The following is a 22,130-nucleotide window of genomic DNA, read 5'->3' as shown; positions in this document are numbered from 1 at the left end:
TTGAGTTGGGGTTTGTTTTCAGATTTGTTCCAGTAGCTGACTTTTTGCTGTTCGCCCTGGTTCCCTGGCGAAAACAACGGGGGCCTTGTTTAACCGGGCGACGCCCCAGCCAGCATGAAATTCTATCATGTTGTACCATCATTTAATATTGTGGTTTAAGCCAATAAGAATACAATTTGGTCGGCTAAATCCCATATTGCCAGCCCATCCTTGTTCGTTCAGTATCCAAGTAGATACCCAACAGGGTGCACCACGAGAAGGTGAGGATTGGACATTAGGTCAGAAGCTCTGGTCGGTTCTCCGTATTCCTTTAAAGGCTATGTGGAGGTCTCCTCTCAGTTATACAGCTTTGACCTTTAAACACCCCGTACAATAATAATTTCACAATTAAATACAATCCAGTTCACATGAGCATAATTTTCTCCTGCTTGCATCATCATATTTCCTGTGTTTGTTTGTTTGTGTGTGTGTGTGCGTGCGCGCGCACGCATCCAGGAGCCCATATGATAATAACAACCATTGTTCCTGCAAAGCTTTCCTAAGTACCTTAAGGTTTTGGGGAATGGGGGGGGGGGGGAAAGAGGTTGAGAGCAGCGATGTGTAGAGCATTCCAGACACGCTCGATAGAATTAAGATCAGAAGACCTGTGTGTGTGTGTGTGTGTGTGTGTGTGTGTGTGTGTGTGTGTGTGTGTGTGTACATAGGTACATAGATAAAATGGATGAGGATTTTGTAAAAAATAATTAGACATTATAATTATGTGGAGATCATGGTCCTCAATTTTGCTACTGATGCACATCATGGTAATATACATCAATTGTTTTATGTGTTAACTTATTGTAAATGATGTACATTACCATAATGTGCATCAATAATAAAATTGTGGGCCACAATCACAACATTTCACAGTAAGCATTTCTCCAAATTTTAGTAGTAGCATCTAGTCTTAGCAATTCAAACTTGAGCAGTGAATTTGGACAGCCTTACAAGCCTCCAAGAAATATCAAATATAAAATGAAATTTATGAAGGATTTTTGTATACAGATCTAGCAAACTCTACATCTAGTGTCAGTGGCATGAGATATAGTGCCAGGGTTAATAATTTCTAAGAATTGAAGAAATCTTTGTTCTTCAATTCTTAGAAATTTATTAGTTAGCACTTCCACATTAATCAAATTAACAACCGAACCAAACACTTTTAGAATCACGATACCACAGTACAATGATTATATCTAGTCTAGCTATCACAAAAGAACTATTATACAAATCTACACGATATAATTAAAGGGGACAGATTTTCATGACACCACTACTGGGTGAAAATACCAAATAAAGGAGATACAACAGAACACAAAAACTAGAGAAGAATATCTCTTCTGAGGACAGTCAGTAATCTTCACTTGAATAATATTAGAAAGAATGAAACATGAAGTTGATGATAAACTTAGGAAAGAACATGTAACTTTCAGGCATATATTATGCACAGACACAAAATAACAACTATGAAAATAATTATTGAACAATAAATAGAATGAGCAGCCTGTATTTGGAATTCAGTGATATTGAAAAAGCATTCAATGGCATACCAGAGAAAATAACTAATATAGTAAGTGCAACATATGACAATTATAAAATGAAGATAATATATAATGGGAAGTTAACTCGAAATAAAAAGAATTACAAGGAAGGGTGCATACTCTCCCCTATAATTCTTCAATGGGTGTTGAGAAATACTATTATTATTATTATTATTACTACTTGACATCTCCAGGCAGTCCAAAGACTCATCGACGGAGGGCATCTACTCTACAACTCTCTATCTTCACCACCCACAATCCACCAACTACAATGAACCACAACTACACTAATGCCATCTGCCGCCCACCACTAGCACTAGTATTTCCACAGACAATCACATCATGTTGGAGGCTTAATGGATTTTTTAAAAAGAATTAAAAAAGAATTTAATACTTCCTATATTTCGTCCTAGTCACTAGGACATCTACGGGGATTACAAAAACAATTAATGTAACATATAAACAAATAACAAACAATACTAAGCCCAACCACGTGGGTGACACTAAAGTCCTATCTAGGTGGAGCACCCTCTAAGGGCAGTAGTAGGTGGCCTGGAATGTAAGGTGGGAACTCTGGTGATGAGTGTTTCCCAAATCTTCGGAAGCTTAATGCAACCGTATTTATTGAGATTTGGTTGGTTTTTGAGTGCTGCTGCTGCTTCTAAGAAAAGTCTCTCTTGAATTTGCTGTGGTGGAGCATGGTGGTTTTCTTCCATGATACCCTGTGGGTGGTGTCCAAAACATGGTCAGCCAAGCCTGAATGGCCATAGTTGTGTTTGAAAATGTAAGACTTGTGTTCCTCTATACAGATGGATGCTGATCTGCCTGTCTGTCCAAAGTATGCCGGCTTACAGGAACAGGGTACTTTGTAAACTCCAGGCAGAGAGAGAGGAGGGAGCTGATCTTTCGTAGAACGGATAATGGTAGCAAGTTTGCGGTGGGGCTTATATGCTGTGTGTAGGTTGTACTGTTTTAGTATCTTGGCTATTTTTTCGGATGTGCCACGGATGTAGGGTATGGTGATGGCATTTTTAAAATCTTGTTGACGAGAAGGACGGGGAATGGGGAAGGAGTTGATTATTTTTTTGATACTGTGATCGCTGTAGCCATTGGAGAGGAAAGTGCTGTGTATGTGGTTAAGCTCAGTAGTGAGGGCGGTTCTACTGGAACAAAGATTGTGGGCTCTCTTGGTAAGAGTTTTAATAATGCCATATTGTCGAGAGAGGTGGTGGTGGGAGAGTTTGTGAATGTATCTGCCTGTTTGTGTGTGGGTTTTCTGTATACGGTGAAGGTAAGTGTATCATTAGGCAGGCGTGTGACTAAGGTGTCTAGGAAGGGTAAACAATTGTTCTTTTCCTTTTCCATAGTGAACTGGATTCTTGGATGTAGACTATTGAGATGACTGAGGAAGGAGTCTAACGTGTCTGGGCCATGAGGCCAAATAGAGAACACATCATCTACATATCTTAGCCAGATAGAAGGTTTGAGTGGGGCTGAGTCTATGGCTCGTTTTTTGAAATCTTCCATATAGAAATTGGCAGGGGGGGGTGAGAGGGGGGAACCCATGGCAGTTCCCTCTATCTGCTTGTAGATTTTGTTCCAAGAGAAATACCCAGAGTTAATGGCAAAGGAAAAGAGATCTAAGATGTCAGATGGTTTTCTAAGAGAGATAAGGTGTCAATTAAGGGAATATTGGTAAACAAAGAGGAGATATCAAAGCTTACCAATATGTCTGTCTTATTCAATATTCCCTTAAATGACACCTTATCTCTCTTAGAAAACGTTTTTCCCTCTGACATCTTAGATCTCTTTTCCTTTGCCATTAACTCTGGGTATTTCTCTTGGAACAACAAAATTAGCATTGAATATATGGTGAGAATTGACAATTAAATTAAATGATCTAGATTTTACTGATGACATGTTTGTTAGCCTCAAAAGCACCAGCATATGTAAAAGAAAATTGATAATTTAAACCTGGAAGCTTCCATGTGTGGCTTAAAAATAAACTTAAGGAAAACAAAATAATGAAGACTAACCCCCCAAACAAAACCTAACATTTAAAATTATGGAAGAACCACTGGAACAAGTAGCACCTTTTGTTTATCTGGGATCAGTAGTGAGCTGAGCAGTAAAGAAGGAACAGCAGAGGACATAAAAATAGAATACAAAAATTTCCAAACTGCCTTGAACACAATGAGAAACATCACTGTGATGAATTTTTATGTAATTTAATGAGAAGCAGTATGATAGATGAGAAAGGACACCCACAAAATTTGTACAAAAATAGCTCAATTCAGTAACAAATGGGTACACAAAGACAATAGTGAAAAACAGATCAAAATGAGATGGTCAAAGTGCCTCAATAAGGAATATCATCATCCTCTCACAGCAATCCAGCACTCACAATAATGTTTCATACTGTTTATAACAATGTCTAGGAGCTCACATGGTAATAACAACCATTGCTCCTGCAAAGCTTTCCTAAGTACCTTAAGGTTTTGGGGAATGGGAGGGAAGAGGTTGAGAGCATCCCAGACACGCTTGATAGAATTAAGATCAGGAGACCTGGGTAGCCAGTCCACACGTATGGTAGTCTCTTGAAGATGTTGGTCCACAAGCTTCAATTGATGAGGTCAACCATTATCATTTTGAAGGATAAATGTCTCCCATATCACACCCATATACCAATGAACTCAGGACCTTGTATTTATAAGCTGCAGCATTCATGATTCATCCAGGAGTCACATGCAGGTCAGTGTGTCTAACCAACCAGATACCTCCCCAGACCATCACACCACCTTCACCATAAGTGTCCCTTTCACGGATATTAGAGGGGTGAAAACATGTCTCTAGTTCTCTCCAGATCAGAGTACACCTGGTATCGCTTTGCAGAGCAAATTAGGATGTGTCTGTAATCAATACCGATCCTCAATGTCTTGGATCCAGTTAACGTAGGGCGTGGTAAATTTCAAATGTTCTCCGCAATGGCATGGGGATAGAGACAGGCAGACTACTAGTCACCTAACATACAGACCACCTTTGTGAAGTCTTCTGCACATAGTGGAAGCAGATACCAATGTTCCTGTGGCTGGAACATTGTTTCAGCAAGCAGATATGAGATATTACTCACCCACTGTAGTTGTAGCCAGTGGCCTTCCTTCGCTATATCGTGAGGATGCTATTGGTTACTGATGAAATTGGTTCTATGTAAACCACAGGTTGACTAGCATGCAACCATATGGCTACCTCCACTTGACTTTGGTCGTCAGCTTCTAGTCTGATGACTAGCCATCTGAATTCAGTTAACTGGTGCCTTGCAGCTATATCCAAGAATTCTGCTATCACAAAATGACGTGTTTCTATCCTCTCTAAACTGCCCGATTTTATGGAATAGCTCATTTGCACATGACACTGACAGCACCACTCATTTGTATATAATAAGACTAAGCGTCGCTTTTTACATAATGTACCCGACTTTCATGCCCTCCTCCCCTGAGTTATCAGAATATTTCTCTTTGTTCCTTAATTTATGTAAACCAGTGCATATGGATCTGAAATCTGGAGACTAACCAAAAGGAATTTAAATAAACCACAGATTGACATAAAATGTTTAAGGAAGATAAAGAGATCCCTTGCTAATGTAATTTAACAATACTCTGGACAGATAGGCAGTTCTGTAAAAAAAAAAAATAATAAAAATAATAAAAAAAAATAAAAAAAAGAATTAGCAAATACCACTACTATACTGAATACCTGAATCATCAAAAGTCTGGTCTTGCACAGCATAGCATCGATAACTATATTCCACGGGATATTGATTCCACAATATCCTGTGGAATAAAGCTCATCTTCTCCACAGAAGCAGTTTCAAATATGAACATCTCTTCAAAAAAAGTTGTGAAGCACTTTTACAATAACTGAATCTGACTAACTATCTCCACCCCCATCCTCCCCCAAAAGGTTTGAGAGATTCATATTTACATAAAAGGAGAATCTCTCAAACTTTTTGGGGGGGGGGGTTGTTCCACACAAAGATGATGTACTCAATTCCACTAAACATTCGTGATTTCATGAAAGTTTATTTAGTACCTATGTAGCTCAGTGGAAGTGATGTTTGCACTCCAGAGCACTTGGCCACCCAAAAAAAGACCCAGGTTAAATGCTAGATTGCCAACTAGAGGAATATTCTCTAAACCTTTCTACAACTGGTTCTTGAGTTAATCGATCGCCAGCACAGTAAGTGGGTTTTCTTCAAGGAAATCAGGTTTTTCATCCCACAAACTCAAGAAAATTGACAGTAGAACCCACACTATCTCAGACAATAAATATAAAATGTTACAATTAGGAACCATGAGATGGCAACAGATGTTGCCATCTCGTGGTTCCTAATTAGTTATAAATGTCATGTGTCTCTTGACTGGATGCCATTTATAATTAGTGACAGCTTTGGGCCAGCTTTTTGATTGTCTACTGGTGGAGATTGAACTGCCCCCGTCCACTCAGTCTTCAAAAGTTATATAAGGCTAAACGCACATTTCCAGATTTTTTTTTTTTCTATTTACTTTGTTTATTGTGTATTTTTTCTAGTTTAAGATCTGATAATGTTGGAGTCTTGACAGATAACAGATTGATTTGGAGAAAAATTGTTGACAGGAAGTTAGTAATGATGTAAGTTTTCCATGTAGTATTACCATAATATCCTATACACCCCCTGAGGGTACATGTCAGCAATTTGATGATGAACAAATCGATCCAACATAAAACACAAATAACAAAAAGAATATGACCTCGGATAAGCCACATAATCAGAAATCCAGATAAGGATATGAGGTGTACTCAAAGTTCGGGGAATCTGAATAGTATTTGTGAACTGGTTGCTGTACTGCCTGCACCACTATGAGGGATGTACCCTTTGTGAATCAGTATGCTAACAGCCAGCAAGCTGAGAGGCTGTAACATTGTATTTTAGTGGTTTAGCAATTTTCTTCTCCAACTGGAATCGCAGATTTTAAAGAGCAAAGAATTTGCATCAAATTTAGCTTCAACCTAAAAAATAACTGCTGCAGAAACCACCAAATGTGGCCAAAAAAACGTCAAGTTCATAGCAATGTTAATTTTTTTTTTTTCTGACTTCAAAGGCATTGTCCACAAGGAATTCCTACCACTGGTTAAACTGTCAATGGCAAGTTTTAATGTGAGGTTTTCAAGCAATTAAGAGAGAGCATTTAGCACAAATGGCCAGACAAGTGGAAGAACAATGACTGGGTTCTTTGCTATGACAACATGTCAGACCATACATCAATTGTTTGACAGTTCTTGGCTTACAAAAACACAACAGTCATTCCAGCAAAAAAGGCTTCATGTTGACATAATTGTGGAGATCCAGGCAGAATCGGAGGAGGTGTTCAACACAACCACACTTGAGGACTTCTAGAAATGCATGGCATCATGGGAAAACTGCTGGAATTGCTGTATGCATGCTCATAGGGACTACTTCAAAGGAGACAGTGGAAACTAGGAGTTAGGGTAAGTATTTTTTTTTTATGGTAAAATTCTAAAAACATTTGGATAGCACCTTGTACAATAAAGACAACCATGGAATGGAGCTCACAGGGAAGTAGAAAAAGGGAATTCCCCAAGATGAAATGGAAGAGAGAAATCCAAGCAGAGATGAAACAGATGGGAAAAATCCTGAAATCAGATTAAGAGAGAAGCAATGAACAGAATCTGATGGAAAGCAATGATTCCTTCCAAAGCATCCATCATCTGGATGCTCTGGAAGGAATGAAGAGGATAACTAACTGAATATCAACACCATATCAATTAGAAATCATGGTAGAATTCATATGAACTAAATCTTAAAATCATGGTACTTTATGATTTAGTTCATATGAATGCCAATATGTTGTAGAAGCCAGAATAGTAGTCTAGATTGGGCCTAAATACCCAGTCTAGAATGAAAACTGGATGGTTTCCTCAAGGTGCAAACACAATATCGTGCAAGAGAAAACATTACAGGGTAGAATTGAAAACTTAACACTGTACTCAGATAGAGCCTTTTTTTTTTTTTAATTTATTTATCCTAAACAAGAGCTACAAGAACCTACAGAACATCGATGCAGAGTGTGGGATGTAGGTAAGGATTGAGAAAGAAATCAATTCACTGGAGCAGTGATCATGGAAGTACTTGTAGAAGAAGAAGAGCTGAAACAGTGAGATACAGGTTGAAGTAAGTCTGTGAAAAAAGAGTCATGATGTATGAGTCAAACTGCTAGGCTCTGGATGATGTGAAAACAGCATTCTGAGGATGGGCAAATTTCAGATTTATATAAGGTTAGTGGCAATCAGTAGCTTTTGGGCAGAAAAGAATGCTTAATTTTTTTTTAAAGGTTGAGGAAACTACTGACATAATACTTTTATGCCAAGATAGGATGGAGGTAAATGCCAGTCTAAGGATAGATATAAGATCCTGTATGGTGATTTTGTGTATTATTGAGGATGAGGAAAGGTGAGCCGAGATATCCCTTTTGCAAAAAAAGAGGCAGAATTGCATTTTGGTGGCAATGAAGGTGAAAAGGTTATACTTGCCCCCACCGAAAGAAGGTTTGGATGCCAACACGATCAAAAGCTCTAGAAAAGTGAAGGGTGACAGAACGTTTCTCAGAACCTTTCTTTGGAACTGGACTGGTGGAATCCTAAGGATATGAAAGTTATTGGAAGAAGTGAAAATGAAGAACAAGAAGGTGAAGTATATAAGTTGGCTACCATGCCATGATAGAGGAGAACCGAGGAGAGTGATGATATCCAATGAATCAATACACAGGTTGAATGATGTAGAGTTTGTGGGTGGGCAGAAGGAATGATGTAGAGTTTATGGACAGAAGGAATGATATAGTTTGTGGATAGAAAGAATGATGTAGTTTGTGGACCTATGGCCTGAGTTTGATGGACATAAAAATCTGTACAATGCTAAAGGACTGCACTTAAATGGATTTGGATTTAGGTGTCTAGAGAGAGCTTTGTTTACTAAGAGTGAGGAAGCACAAAGTCAGGAAAACTAAAGAAATTAGGGCAGATACAGGCAAGTATGTGTGTGTGAAGGTACCCATGAAATATATGAGTGTGAAAATGACCAACAAGTGCAGAATCTAGTCTCTTAAGAAAAAAAATACTAAATAATGCAGTCGATTCAGGAAGTAAAGGCAGTTGGGGGGGGGGGGAGCCTACAGGAATGCTGCAGTTTCTATATACTAATGTCAGAAGTATCAGGAACAAGAGTGAGAAGATTTGGGCATTAGTTAGTAGAAACTTGCCAAACATTATAGGCATTAGTGAGACTTGGCTAAGCAGATGATATAGTTACAGGGATGGAATGTGATGGATTTAGTATTTTCAGGGAGGATGGAGTAGACCAGGGTTTCTTAAACATTTCCTATGACAGAATACTTCACAAATCCTGAAATTTTAATGAACACATTGAATCAAGTATCATTGGTCTCGTATTCAATGTAAAGCTAAGTGCAATATCACCGCACAATATCGCTGTATCACATCACAAAAATGTGACAGTGCACACTACAGGTGTGGCAGGCCGAAATGCATCGCATTCACATTGCCTGTGACCGCACGTTACACAGAATAGACACCTCCATACTTCACTCATGCTCGAAGGTGTTGACAACCATGGGAAGCTGAGTCAAGACCGGCAAGTGCTAGTTTTAACAGCACAATCCACACACACAAAGTGAGGAGTGCCTGATTTTCAAACACGTTGCAGCATTTAAAACCATTTCAGGCTCATATTAATTTTGATAACTTTTCATAGAACACTTATTCACTTTCTGTGGAACACTGGTGTTCTGCAGAACATAGTTTGGGAAATGCTGGAGTAGACAGGACAGGAGTTGAGGTAGTGCTGATGATAACAAATGAATTACAGCCAAAGAGAGTAGGATCAGTTGGGACACAGTCAACTGGGCGATGACCAAATGGGTGACGGACGACTGGGGGACGGAATAAAAGATGAAATATGCAGTTCTATTCTGTTGATCTATTACCAGGTAAAAATGAGTTAAAAGAACAGTATAAACAAAAAAAATTTTTAAATCTTGCTTATAATTTTTATTTCTGAGCTTCACTGCGTAAGGTGTCTTGTTTGGCAATTTATCATTTGGGCGTTTTATGTGCGTTTATTTAGTTTAATACGCATTCGCAAGATATTTGACTACTATTAAACGGTAAGACTAGTTGTTTGTTTATTACATCGTTTCCGATATTTGTGTCAACGTTACAGTTACCATGTGCAAAGAACAAGTTTCAGTAAATAAAAGGTATGTATTAAAAATTTATAATCTTAATCGTATACTAAATTGTATGCATGACATCTAAATTAATTTAAATAAATTTCAAACTCTTGATTATCTCTCAAATGAAACAAATTGCTAAGTACAATTATATAGAATTATAGATATATTTCACTATTGATATAAGAATTTTTTCAGTACTATTTTTCGAATAGTACTGAAAAAATTCTTAATTATATCAATAGTGAAAACTTTTTTTTAATTTTATTTTTATATTTCTTTTTTCTGTTCTTCAGAAATGGATAATTCAAGAATATTAAGTCAAAGAGATAAGTAAAAATATGCTTGGAATGGGTATTTTTATGTTAAAGACAAGATTGATAGGAAAGGTTCAATTTAATTTTGGCGATGTGAAAATAAAAACAAAGAATGCAAAGGTAGAATCTGGACAAGTGTCAGTGATGGATCACTAATTTCTGAAAAACAGGAACACACATGTAGCAGTTCTGGAAATGCGGCCAAAGTAATAACACAAGAAGTTAGTAGAACAGCCAAAAAATTAGAGGATACGACAATGAGCAACCCATCACAAATCAGAACTCAAGTTCTACAAAATGTTTCTTCTGCGGTAGAAGGAATGCTTCCAAATCATTGCAGTCTGTGCAGAAATATTCAAAGAAGAAGATTAAAAAATTTAAAAGCCCCAATCCTGATTCTTGGGAAATAATAACTATTCCTGAAGAATACTTAAATTATGAATTCAGTCCATCACAATTTGAACGTTTTTTATTGGCTGATTCTGGATCAAAACAGGTCACCCCATGAGAATATTAATTTTTGGTCATGAAAGCCATGCAGTGCAGAGCCAAAGCACGAATGATTTATTTATGGATGGCACATTTTTACTTTCTCCCCCTCTTTTTGCTCAAATTTTTGTTATTTTGGCTAGAAAGGATGGAGGTCCTGTTTTCCCTGTTTTATATTGTTTATTACCTAATAAGACTCTTGAAACATACACAAAATTATTTTATATGATACATGAAATGTGGCCATTACTAGATCCCGAAAATATAAATGTTGATTTTGAAATTGCCATTCATCAAGGCCTTACGTATAGTATTTACACAAGCTAACATAAATGGTTGCTATTTTCGTCTCGTACAAAATCTTCGTAAGCATTTAGCTTCATGCAGTCTTTTCTGATATAATTCTGATGCACAATTCACTTTAAATTCAAAAATGATCACTTCGCTTGCTTTCGTTCCAGAACAAGATATTATTTACGCTATTTCTGAACTTGAGAATCATTTCTCCAATGAATTTTAACCAATTTTAGAATGGTTTATGAACACATACATAGGTTGTCTAAGGAATAACAGAACCAGGGCTCCACCGATTTTTCCCTCCAACGTTTGGTCTGTGTACCAAAGAACAATAAATGGAAGCGATAGGACAAATAATTATGCAGAAGCCTGTCATTGTAAACTGCAATTGAGCTTTGGCAGCAGCGCAAGTCATCCAAAGTTATGGATTTTTATAAATGGACTACAAAAAATTCAAAAAACATATGATGTTGATTACAAAAGAGCAGTAGCAGGTTTTCAACATGAGCACAAATGCAGACGTTACGATGAAGCTGACCAAAGAATTTTGAAAAAAATTATTAATTACGATAGGGAAAATATAATAGAATATTTACATGGTATTGCATATAACTATAATATGAATTAATAAATTCAAAAAATTTGTTTTGAATTGCATATACTTTTTTGTTTTAGTGTATATATATATGTAACATTTGTAAATATGTTTATTAATTACAAAATAATATTAATAAATGAATTTTAAAAAAATTTTTTTTTTCTTTATTTTAATACTGTGCAATTATACCTTTTCATTTTTAAATAATTTTCGGACCACTCTTTTTAACCATCTCTTTCTTAAACGATCCTACAAATTTTGATATATGATATAAACAAAAATATATAATATAAATATTTATTAACTAGCTGACTCATTTTTTTGTATGCGAAATTTCAATATAATTTCTATACAATTCTTAATTCTACACAATAAAAATAAACTTAATTATAAGTGAGATTTTTCAAATTTTATGTTTATACCATTCTTTTAACTCATTTCTCAAAAAAAATATTATTTAAATTTACCTGGCAATAGATCAACAGAATAGAATTGCATATTTGATCTTTTATTCCGTCGCCCAGTTGTCGTGTACCTGATCAGTCATGCAGATGCCAGTTCTTTTGAGTCTGTCTGGTATGAGATTGAGTCAATGGGATAAAATTGGTTATTATAGGCCAAAGGGGTCCAAGGATGATTTGGAAGACATGCATCAGCAGATTAGTACAATGAATGCAAAGTCAAATAATTATTATGGGGGAACTTAAAATCAGAGACAGATTGAAGTAGGAGAGATAATGTGGCACACAGGAATTGGAATTTATACACTTACAGAGAGAGATAATACAGAGAAATAATACAGACAAATCGGCCTTCAGAACAAACTTAATTTAAAGATAAAAAATCTTAGTGGTGGTGGGAAGTAGATAGCTTTGGTGTAGATGGTGAATTAAGTGGTGGAGATGGAGATTTGTATAAGTAGGTGCCCTCCCTCAATGAGTCTTTGGACCCCTTGGAGGTGTCACAAAATAATAATTACTTGAAGCAGAATGTGATGGAGAGGTCTTGGGGTATTAGGTGGATCTTGTTACAGGATTGCAAAAGTTGGTTGATAGGTGAAAAAGGGACAATACGATAAAAACATTTAAGTTACTTAAAGGCTTTATAGAAATTGAAAAATTCCATGTTACTTCTCTAAATAAATATTCATTTTTATGGCTATTTTTGCCTACTTTTGTTTAGGAGTACCTTTTTTTATAATGTCATTGGCTTTTTACTCAATTTTTAGGACATTACTGATGTTTTAAAGACAGATACTGAAGAATATTTGGGAAGAATAATTTTGGACATATCTTTGTAGGATGTTGCTGGTTGGAAGACATTTCATTGTGGAGAGAGAGAGATGTGGGAGAAATGTGAGGCAAGAAGTATGCCAATTTTAAAACATATGTTTTAAAGGTGGGCTGGGAATTCATCGGGAAGAAGGTGAAAAATATAGAAAAATTTTTTGGGGAAAGGAGAAGGATAGAGTATCACGGAACAAAATTGGGGTGGGACCGATGGGGTGAGCCATTTCGAAAGTACATCTTCGAAGTTCATGGGAAAAGTGGAGCTCTCTAAAATTTCTGCACTTGACTAGAGGGGACAGAACAAGAGGTCATCTCTGGTAGTTGGGTAAGAGTTGGAGAGTGGTGAAAAAGTAGAATGGGTTGCTTGAGTCAATTGTAAGTGCTTTGTCTGTCAGGGTCTCCAATGATGAGTCTTAGTACTCCATAGTGTCCATGCAATCATAATAATAATACTCAAGATGGCTGATTAACTGTTGGACCTCTAGTTAGTGGAGAAGTTGACAGTTGGTAATGCTCTCCATTATTTGGGAAAGAAATGAGGTGATGGTCATTGTACAGTAGTTGGACAGCAGGCCTAGGTTGGATACATGCATGCTTTCCTGAGTTGGGATAAGTGCCAGCTGAGCACAGAAGAATTAAGAAGAAGTGTCAGATGATGAATGTTAGCACTGGAACACAATGTTTGAGTACAACTGAAGAGATTGCTTCAGGACCAGAACAGTTCATAGTTTTCAAGTTATTTAGTATTCTTATGTCATTTTGCTGGGTGCTTAAGGGTCAAAGCTGTATAACTGAGAGAAGACCTCCACATAGCCTTTAAAGGAATACAGAGAACCGACCAGGGTTTCTGAACTAATATCCAATCTTCACCTTCACGTGGTGCACCCTGTTGGGTATCTACTTTGATACTGAACGGATGAGCATGGGCTAGCAATTTGGGATTTAGCCGACCAAATTGTATTCTTATTGGTTAAACCAAAATAAAAAAATGATGGTACAACATGACAAAATTTCATGCCGGCTGGGGCGTTGCCCGGTTAAACAAGGCCCCCCCCCCGTTGTTTTCGCCAGGGAACCAGGGTGAACAGTGAAAAGTCAGCTACTGGAACAAATCTAAAAACAAACCCCAACTCAACATCCCCAGAGATAAAGATTGGTACTATAAATATTGGTAGCAATAAATATAAAATGTTATATTCAGGCAATGACAATCAAGAAAAAGAAGGAGTAGCCATAGTATTCAACACTAAATACAAGGCTAATCTTCTTGAATGGCAGGAAGTCTCAAGAAGAGTGATGTGGGCAAACATTAGAATGGGGGAACTGGACAATGAGACTTATTTGTGACTATGGTCCCACAGAAGGTTCTATTAAGGTAGAAGTGGAGGAATTTTTTGATGCTTTACAGAAAGCAACTGACACAATGAAAAAGGAAAAGTTGGTCCTTGTTGGGGATCTAAATTGCAGAGTAGGAAATGATTGTCAGACATACAAAAATATTTTGGAAAAATTTGGAGACAAGAGCAAAGTTAATAATAATGGCAAATACCCGTTGGATTTCTGCTCAGGACATGGACTAGTTATTACTAACACAATGTTCCAACATAAAAATATGCACAAATTCACATGGAGAGAAGAGGCAAGATATAAGAAAAGTCTCAATGATTAGATAATTGTTGATAATGATATTTTCCCACTGGTGCAGGACACCAGAGTGTACAGAGGATTTGAAATTGGAAGTGATCACTATTTAGTCTTGAGCAGAATAAAATTGAATTTCATATTGAAAAGAATAACATGTAAGAAAGTTTTAAAGCGAATAAAAGTTGAGCAGCTCTCAGATGTGAACTGTAGACTAAAATACACAAAGATTATTGAAGAAAAAATGAAAGAGTTTGAGAACAGGAATCAAACCCTGGAGATTCAGTGGCAAGTCTTGAAGAAAACCTTGATTGATTCAGCCTGAGAGACATGTGGTGAGGTTGTCTGCAAGGATAGAAAAATCAGAACTCCATGGTGGACACAGGAAGTTAAAGAGACAAATGTAATAAAGCTAAACACTGTGTAAAATTAGCAAACAAGTCATGGGACGACTTTGGTAAGAACATAGAAAATAAATATCAAAAAGGTGGCAAGATATTCTGGAGATTGTTGAAGAAGCTCAGAAATGGAGGAAAGACTGTTGTAAAAGGAATTAGAGATGATAAAGGTGACATGAAAACTGGAGAAAAAGATATCCTTGAAGTATGGAGCAATTACTTCGAAAAATTGCTAAATGAAACAAACAGATAGCACAGTGGTAAAAAACACTCAACAGGCACACAGTCAGGAACACATATCCATACTTGAAGTAGAAAAAGCCATCAAAAGCTTGAAATGTGGAAAGTCAGCAGTAATAGATAATATTCGACCAGAAATGCTGAAGTATGGGTATAAAAGTCTTACAGTGGCTGCACTGCATAGTTCAGAAGGCCCGGACAGAGGGATGAATTCCTGATGATTGAAGTAGAGATCTCATAGTACCCATATATAAAAAGGGAAACAATATTGAATGTGAAAATTACAGAGGTATTTCCCTACTGAGTGTTCCTGATAAGATTTATGTAAGTATACTTGAAAAACGTTTGAGAAGAATTGTGGAAGAAAAGCATGGTGAAGAACAAGCGGAATTCAGGCCAAATAGAGGCTGTCAGGATCAGATCTTCACTTTACGACAAATACTCGAGAAAGCCTGGGAATATAACAAAGATCTATATTTAAGTTTTCTAGATCTGGAAAATTTGTCATGTTGTACCATCATTTTTTATTTTATAAGAGTCTTACAGTGGCTGCACTGCATAGTTCAGAAAGCCTGGACAGAGGGACGAATTCCCGATGATTGGAGTAGAGCTCTCATAGTACCTATATATAAAAAGGGAAATAAAACTGAATGTGAGAATTACAGAGGTATTTCCCTACTGAGTGTTCCTGGCAAGATCTATGCAAGTATACTTGAGAAACGGTTGAGAAGAATTGTGGAAGAAAAGCTTGGTGAAGAACAAGCTGGATTCAGGCCAAATAGAGGCTGTCAGGATCAGATCTTCACTTTACGACAAATAGTCGAGAAAGCATGGGAATATAACAAAGATCTGTATTTAAGTTTTGTCGATTTGGAAAAGGCATATGACAAGGTGCCAAGAGAGAAGCTATTCAATACGCTGCAGTTATATGGTGTCAATGGGGCATTATATCAAGCAATACTTAGTCTTTATTTGAGTTGTGAGTCAGCAGTTAGAATTGAAGGAAGTACAGGAAGATGGTTTAATGTTAAATCTGGTGTGAGACAAGGATGTACATTATCCCCTCTGTTATTCATTATCTATATGGATCACATTATGAAGGAATGTGGTATTAAACCTGATATCAAAATTGGAGATGTTAATGTCAGCTCTTTGCTTTATGCGGATGATGTTATTCTTCTAAATAAATCCGCTACAAGTCTGCAAGATTCTCTGACTAAATTGAATAGCTGTTGTAATAGATATGGTATGAAGGTCAGCAATAAAAAGACAAAGACAATGAAAATAGGCAGAATCATTGAAAATGTCAACTGTGTTGTGAATGGAGAACCTGTGGAACAAGTAACACATTTCAGCTACTTAGGCACAATTTTTACTGAAGATGGTAAACTAAATATAGAAATAGACAACAGAATCAGCAAAGCTGGTATGGTGGGAAGTCAATTGAATAAATTCATATGGAATAAGAAAGAAATTAGTCGGAACACTAAATTAGCTGTATACAAGACTGTGTTCAAACCAATTTTAACTTATGGATCTGAGAGCTGGGTCAGAAGTAAAACACTTGACCAAAGACTAGAGACCGCAGATATGAGACTCCTGAGAAAGATTAGAGGCGTGAACAGATGGCATCAATGGCAATATCATATTAAAAATGAGGATATTAGGAAAGAACTTGACATTGTCAGCATCCAGGAATGCGTTAGCAGAGCTAATCTCAGATGGTATGGTCACTTAAATAGAATGGGAGAGGAAAGATTAGCAAAACAAGTGTTCTCTGCCAGGTTGGCAGGAAAACGACCCAGAGGAAGACCAAGATATAGGTGGATTGATACTGTACAAAGTGCCTTAGACGATAGAAATATAAGATCTGATAATGTTGGAGTCTTGACAAGTAACAGACTGATTTGGAGGAAAATTGTACATAGGAAGTTAGTAATGATGTAATTTTTTCATGTAGTACTGTCATATCCTGTACACCCCTTGAGGGTACATGGCAGGAATTTGATGATGATGATGATGATGAGATCTGGAAAAGGCATATGACAAGGTGCCAAGAGAGAAGCTATTCAATATGCTACAGTTATATGGTGTCAATGTGGCATCACATCAAAATATACTTAGTCTTTATTTGAGTTGTAAGTCAGCAGTTAGAATTGAAGGAAGTACAGAAAGATGGTTTAATGTTAAGTCTGGTGTGAGACAAGGATGTTCATTATCCCCTGTTATTCATTATCTATATGGATCACATTATGAAGGAAAGTGGTATTAAACCTGATATCAAAATTGGAGATGTTAATGTCAGCTCTTTGCTTTATGCGGACGATGTTATACTTCTAAATAAATTCGCTACAAGATTTCCTGACTAAATTGAATAACTGTTGTAATAGATATGGTAAGTTCATCATCATCATGTGTATCAAGGATGTAGGCCTAGCATGGCCTGTTCTGGCCTTAGAAGTCATCATTGAATCGTTTAAGAGGACGTTCTGATATGGTGTGAATATCAGCAATAACAAGACAAAGACAATGAAAATAAGCACAATCACTGAAAATGTCAGCTGCGTTGTGAATGGAGAACCTGTGGAACAAGTAAAACATTTCAGCTACTTAGGCACTGTTTTTGGTGAAGATGGTAAATTAAATATGGAAATAGACAATAAAGCTGGTATGGTAGGAAATCAATTGAATAAATTCATATGGAATAAAAGCGAAATTAGTCAGAACACCAAATTAGCTGTATACAAGACAGTGTTCACACCAGTTTATCTGAGAGCTGGGTCACAAGTAAAACACTTGACCAAAGACTAGAGACTGCAGATATGAATTCTGAGAAAGATTAGGGGGCACAAACAGATGGTATCAATGGCAATATCATATTAAAAATGAGGATATGAGGAAAGAACTTAACATTGTCAGCATCCAGGAATGTGTTAGCAGAGCTGATCTCAGGTGGTATGGTCACCTAAACAGAATGGGCGAGGAAAGATTAGCAAAACAAGTGTTCTCTGCCAGGCTGGCAGGAAAACGACCCAGAGGAAAATCAAGATATAGGTGGATTGATACGGTACAATGTGCCTTAGACAATAGAAATATAAGATCTGATAATGATAATATTGGAGTCTTAACAAGTAACAGAATGATTTTGAGGAAAATTGTAGATAGGAAGTTAGTAATGATGTAAATTTTTCATGTAGTACTATCATATCCTGTACACCCCCTTAAGGGTACATGGCAGGAATTAGATGATGATTATGTCATTTTGCTGGAAAACCACATGACGTGTTGACCATTTTAGAACAGTGCTCAGTTACTAGCATGGAAGGAAATGATTTGCCTCCATCTACGTAAGAATTGGAGAAAAAGTGATACTAGGAAGTCTGCTACTGTGATAGTGTAGCATCATCTGGATGAGAAATAAAGGTGGAAGCACATGCCAGCAGAAGTTGCACTGATTTGCCTTTGCAAGGGACCAGAAGCTTAGCACAGCTTCCATGTAGACAAGAAGCGAATTGCTACTATTTTATTTTGCATTTACTGCATGGTTCAGCATAGACTGAAGTATAAAGGTTCTAATTGCAAGTCATACACAGTAAACTGATTTTTTTCTTCTTAACTACTTTCACATATCTTCTGTTGAATCACAGCATTTAGCAGACAAGAATTTTTGGTATAATGGGGAATGAAGGCCTTCACATACCAGTGAGAATGATTTCTGTGACTTGCTCAGTGCAGGTGTCTAGTTCAGAGGATCACAAGCAACAAACTGGAAAGGATGAGTAGTAGTTCCAGAGGTTGTCTTACTTGGTACCTTTATAGTAATAACAAAGAGCACAAGGTTGGGAGTGGTTGAAGAAGGTTGTTCTGAATGAGTAGAAACTTCCACAAGATTGCAATGTGAGCTGCAGATAAAGGTGACTTCTCTTTTGTATCTGGAAGGAGAACTGGTTAAGAAAAGAAAAAAATATCAAACAAGAATTTGGGAAGGTTAATGAATGACTTGCATTAGGTAATTACTTATGATGACTTCACTGTTTGGACAGCTGGACTGTGGAAGGTGAAGCTTGGGAAACGGTAAGCATAGCACATAAATGTCATTAATGTGATAAGGAAACCTTGAGCCAGAGAAAATGAAAAGCAAGGGATTGTATAAAGCCACAGGTGCCACCCTGCGACAGAATGAATCATGAAGTGACTACTAAAAAGATCAGCAGAGATCTAAAAAAACATTTTTTTTAGAGGATCATAAGCAACACAGATCTAAAAAAATATTTTTTTTTTAGATCTCTGCAACAAAATATCTTGTTGCCTTGTATGAGACCACTACTACCTTGCTCATTAAATGTCTCAAGTAGCCCAAAACACTGAAAATTTCAGTGTTTGGTTTACAGATTATCTAGACTAACCATAGCTCATATACTATATTAGTACTATGAATAGGTATTTATTTTAGAACATTATTATTACATTACTACTAACTAACCCAAAGAAAAGAATGCTTCTTATTTTTCTTTATATCAGTCTTATGAAAGTTTTTGCAAACATTTCATATGATAGGACTGGTATAAAGAAAAATAACATGCCATTCAAATACTCTCCTGCTTTCTGGCTGCAAGTACATTATGCCTGCCTTCTGTCCTATTAACCAAAATGGCTGTTCAGCCTTATCTCATGCCACTAATACTAAATCTAGCTCACAGGAACCACATAAAGGTAGATATTTTTAAAAGATTATCTTTTCATTGGAGATGTATAAAGTTGTCTGAATTCACTGTCTTACAGCCTTTCATGGATGGAATACACATAAAATAAACTAAAACAAGTTATTTGACAATCGCCAGCCTGGCTGGCCAAGTGGTTAGCATATCCACTCTCCAGTCAAAAGGCTGTGGGTTCGAATCTCGCCATGGGCATGGATGTTTGTGATTGTCTGTGGAAATACCAGTGGTGGTGGTCAGCAGTAGATGCCGTTGGTGCAGTTGCAGTTAGTTGGTGGATCGAGTGGTGGAGACAGATTTGTAGAGCAGGTGTCCTCCCTCAATGCACCTTTGGACTCCCTGGAGGTGTCAAATAATAATAATCTACATATGTGGTATATGCCAAATATTAATAAAAAAGTTTAGCACATTCATCAAGTTATTCATAATGTTACTAAGTGTAATAGCCCTTCATCACAGATATTACTTCTTACTTATACAGAGGCTAAGGCTTAAATTCTAAACTGTCCTTACCTGATAAAACTGTACACAATTTGGCCTGATGCACAAAAAATTTCTGTAGAAATTCTAGATGCTGTCCAGAAGAGGGATAACTGATTCTCGTGGTCTCCTAGTCACTATCTGTAATCTGTTTTTCTCTTATGATTCCTTAAGTGACTCGATTGGTCCTGTTCAACAGAACGGTCACTCACCATGCCTTCACTTTCCACTAAACCTATAAAAAGACAAGCAGCAGTAATTGATCAATATCCATTTACAGAGTATTTCATGGAGTATCTTGCAAGGACTACCATTTCCCACTGAATAGCTTAGGCATCAATAAGATTCTTGCTCACAACCTCTATTTCTGACACTGATGTATTAATAATTCTACAGCATCTCTGGGAATGATGTGAAAACAAAAATTATTTTCGTAGTACATGTAATCACGATGAGTATTGTGACTCCATGGAGATCAATAATAAATAACAACCACTGAACTCAACTTGTCACGTGAATGAAATGTAATCCCCAGGGCCGTATTACGCTTTTCTTGAGGCTGGCGTATGTCCGATTTGCTTGAGTACTCTTCATTGTTTGGGGCGCTTAAATTGTCCCACAGCTAGAACCTCAAGCGCCTGTGCGTAAGTACGGTTCTGGTAATTACACTGAATTTAAATTTTCAAGATAAATTTAAGTCTAAGCCAAAAGCTGGACACTAAGCTACTTCACACATTCCATCAGCACTGAGAATGCGGATTATAAATCATAATAATATATAAATAAATAAACTTTTTTTTCAATAACAAGAAAGTCAATTTGAGAAGACTGTAAGAAAATTATTTAAAATCAATTAGTGTCGATGAAATAACATGACAGCAAGATTACCATTATCCGTCTATTCAATGATTTCGAAGGGGAAAAAAAAAAAAAAACATTTTACAGTTTTTAAAATAAATACCAAAATAATAATCGTTAATCTAGCAGGATACCAAACAATTATTATTATTTATGACATAATTAACGATATTTATTTAAGAAACAGTTTAAATAAAATGCATATAAAACTGGAAATCTTTTTACAATAAATTGTGAACAAAAATCAACACGGAAAACTCCCACCTAAGCAACTTGTTTCCGCGATACAAAAGCCATCCAACACTCAAACTGAACACGTTGCATACCACATGTCAACGCACAATCCGAATCGGAAATTCTCAAATCGGAAACTGACAACGTCACCCACGACACCAGTGCCTACTGTGATCACGCACAATTTCATTTTAAACAGGTAATTACATTTCTGGAGATAAGCCACTTGGTTTTATTTTTGTTTCTCCTTTTTTTTTTTTTTTTTGTAGCTTTTTAAGGCAAATAAGATGTTTTCAGTATTAATATTATCTGGGCCACTAATCGGCAAGTGATGAACAATATACAATCTCCATGACTACCATGTCCTCTCTCAGTGGAGAGAGGACATGGTAGTCATGGTACTCTACAAATAAAAAAAAAATCAAAATCAGCTAACGCCTATGTTGTTCCCGTATAGGGAGTAGGCGGGGCCGTTTACCCTATCTAACTTATGGAGACTAAGTGGGCAGTTCAATCTCCACTGGTAGCCAATCAGAGAGATAGCTGGCCCAAGTACGCATCGGTACGCAATGAAGAAGGCGGCAAGCTAGTGCCGCCATCTCGTGGTCTCTAATCCTAACACAATATTTTTAATGTCTGAAAATAGTGTGGGTTCTACGGTCGATTTTCTTGAGTTTACGGGACGAAACAC

At 36.8% G+C, this 22,130-nt stretch overlaps 1 protein-coding gene across 3 annotated transcripts in view; it reads right to left on the bottom strand.

Annotated features, from left to right (window-relative positions):
- Window positions 1-21,702, bottom strand: part of Gmppb (GDP-mannose pyrophosphorylase B) — a 169,427-nt gene extending 147,725 nt beyond the window's left edge. Inside the window, exons 1-2 of one of the 3 annotated variants that reach the window (XM_090392277.1) lie at window positions 21,470-21,702; window positions 20,381-20,582 (exon numbers count right to left, since the gene is read on the bottom strand). The gene's annotated coding sequence lies outside the window, so the exon portion shown is untranslated. Of the gene's footprint in view, window positions 1-20,380; window positions 20,583-21,235; window positions 21,253-21,469 lie in introns of those variants that run through there. The other 2 variants (XM_090392275.1, XM_090392276.1) reach the window with 2 other exon arrangements.
- Between the last annotated feature and the right edge of the window lie 428 nt (window positions 21,703-22,130).

The sequence above is a fragment of the Typopeltis vanoorti genome, chromosome 5, assembly GCF_054136105.1.
Source record: "Typopeltis vanoorti isolate ZY-2024b chromosome 5, IOZ_Tvanoo_1.0, whole genome shotgun sequence".
NCBI classification, from domain to species: domain Eukaryota; kingdom Metazoa; phylum Arthropoda; class Arachnida; order Uropygi; family Thelyphonidae; genus Typopeltis; species Typopeltis vanoorti.
This window is presented reverse-complemented; position numbering and strand designations above follow the sequence as displayed.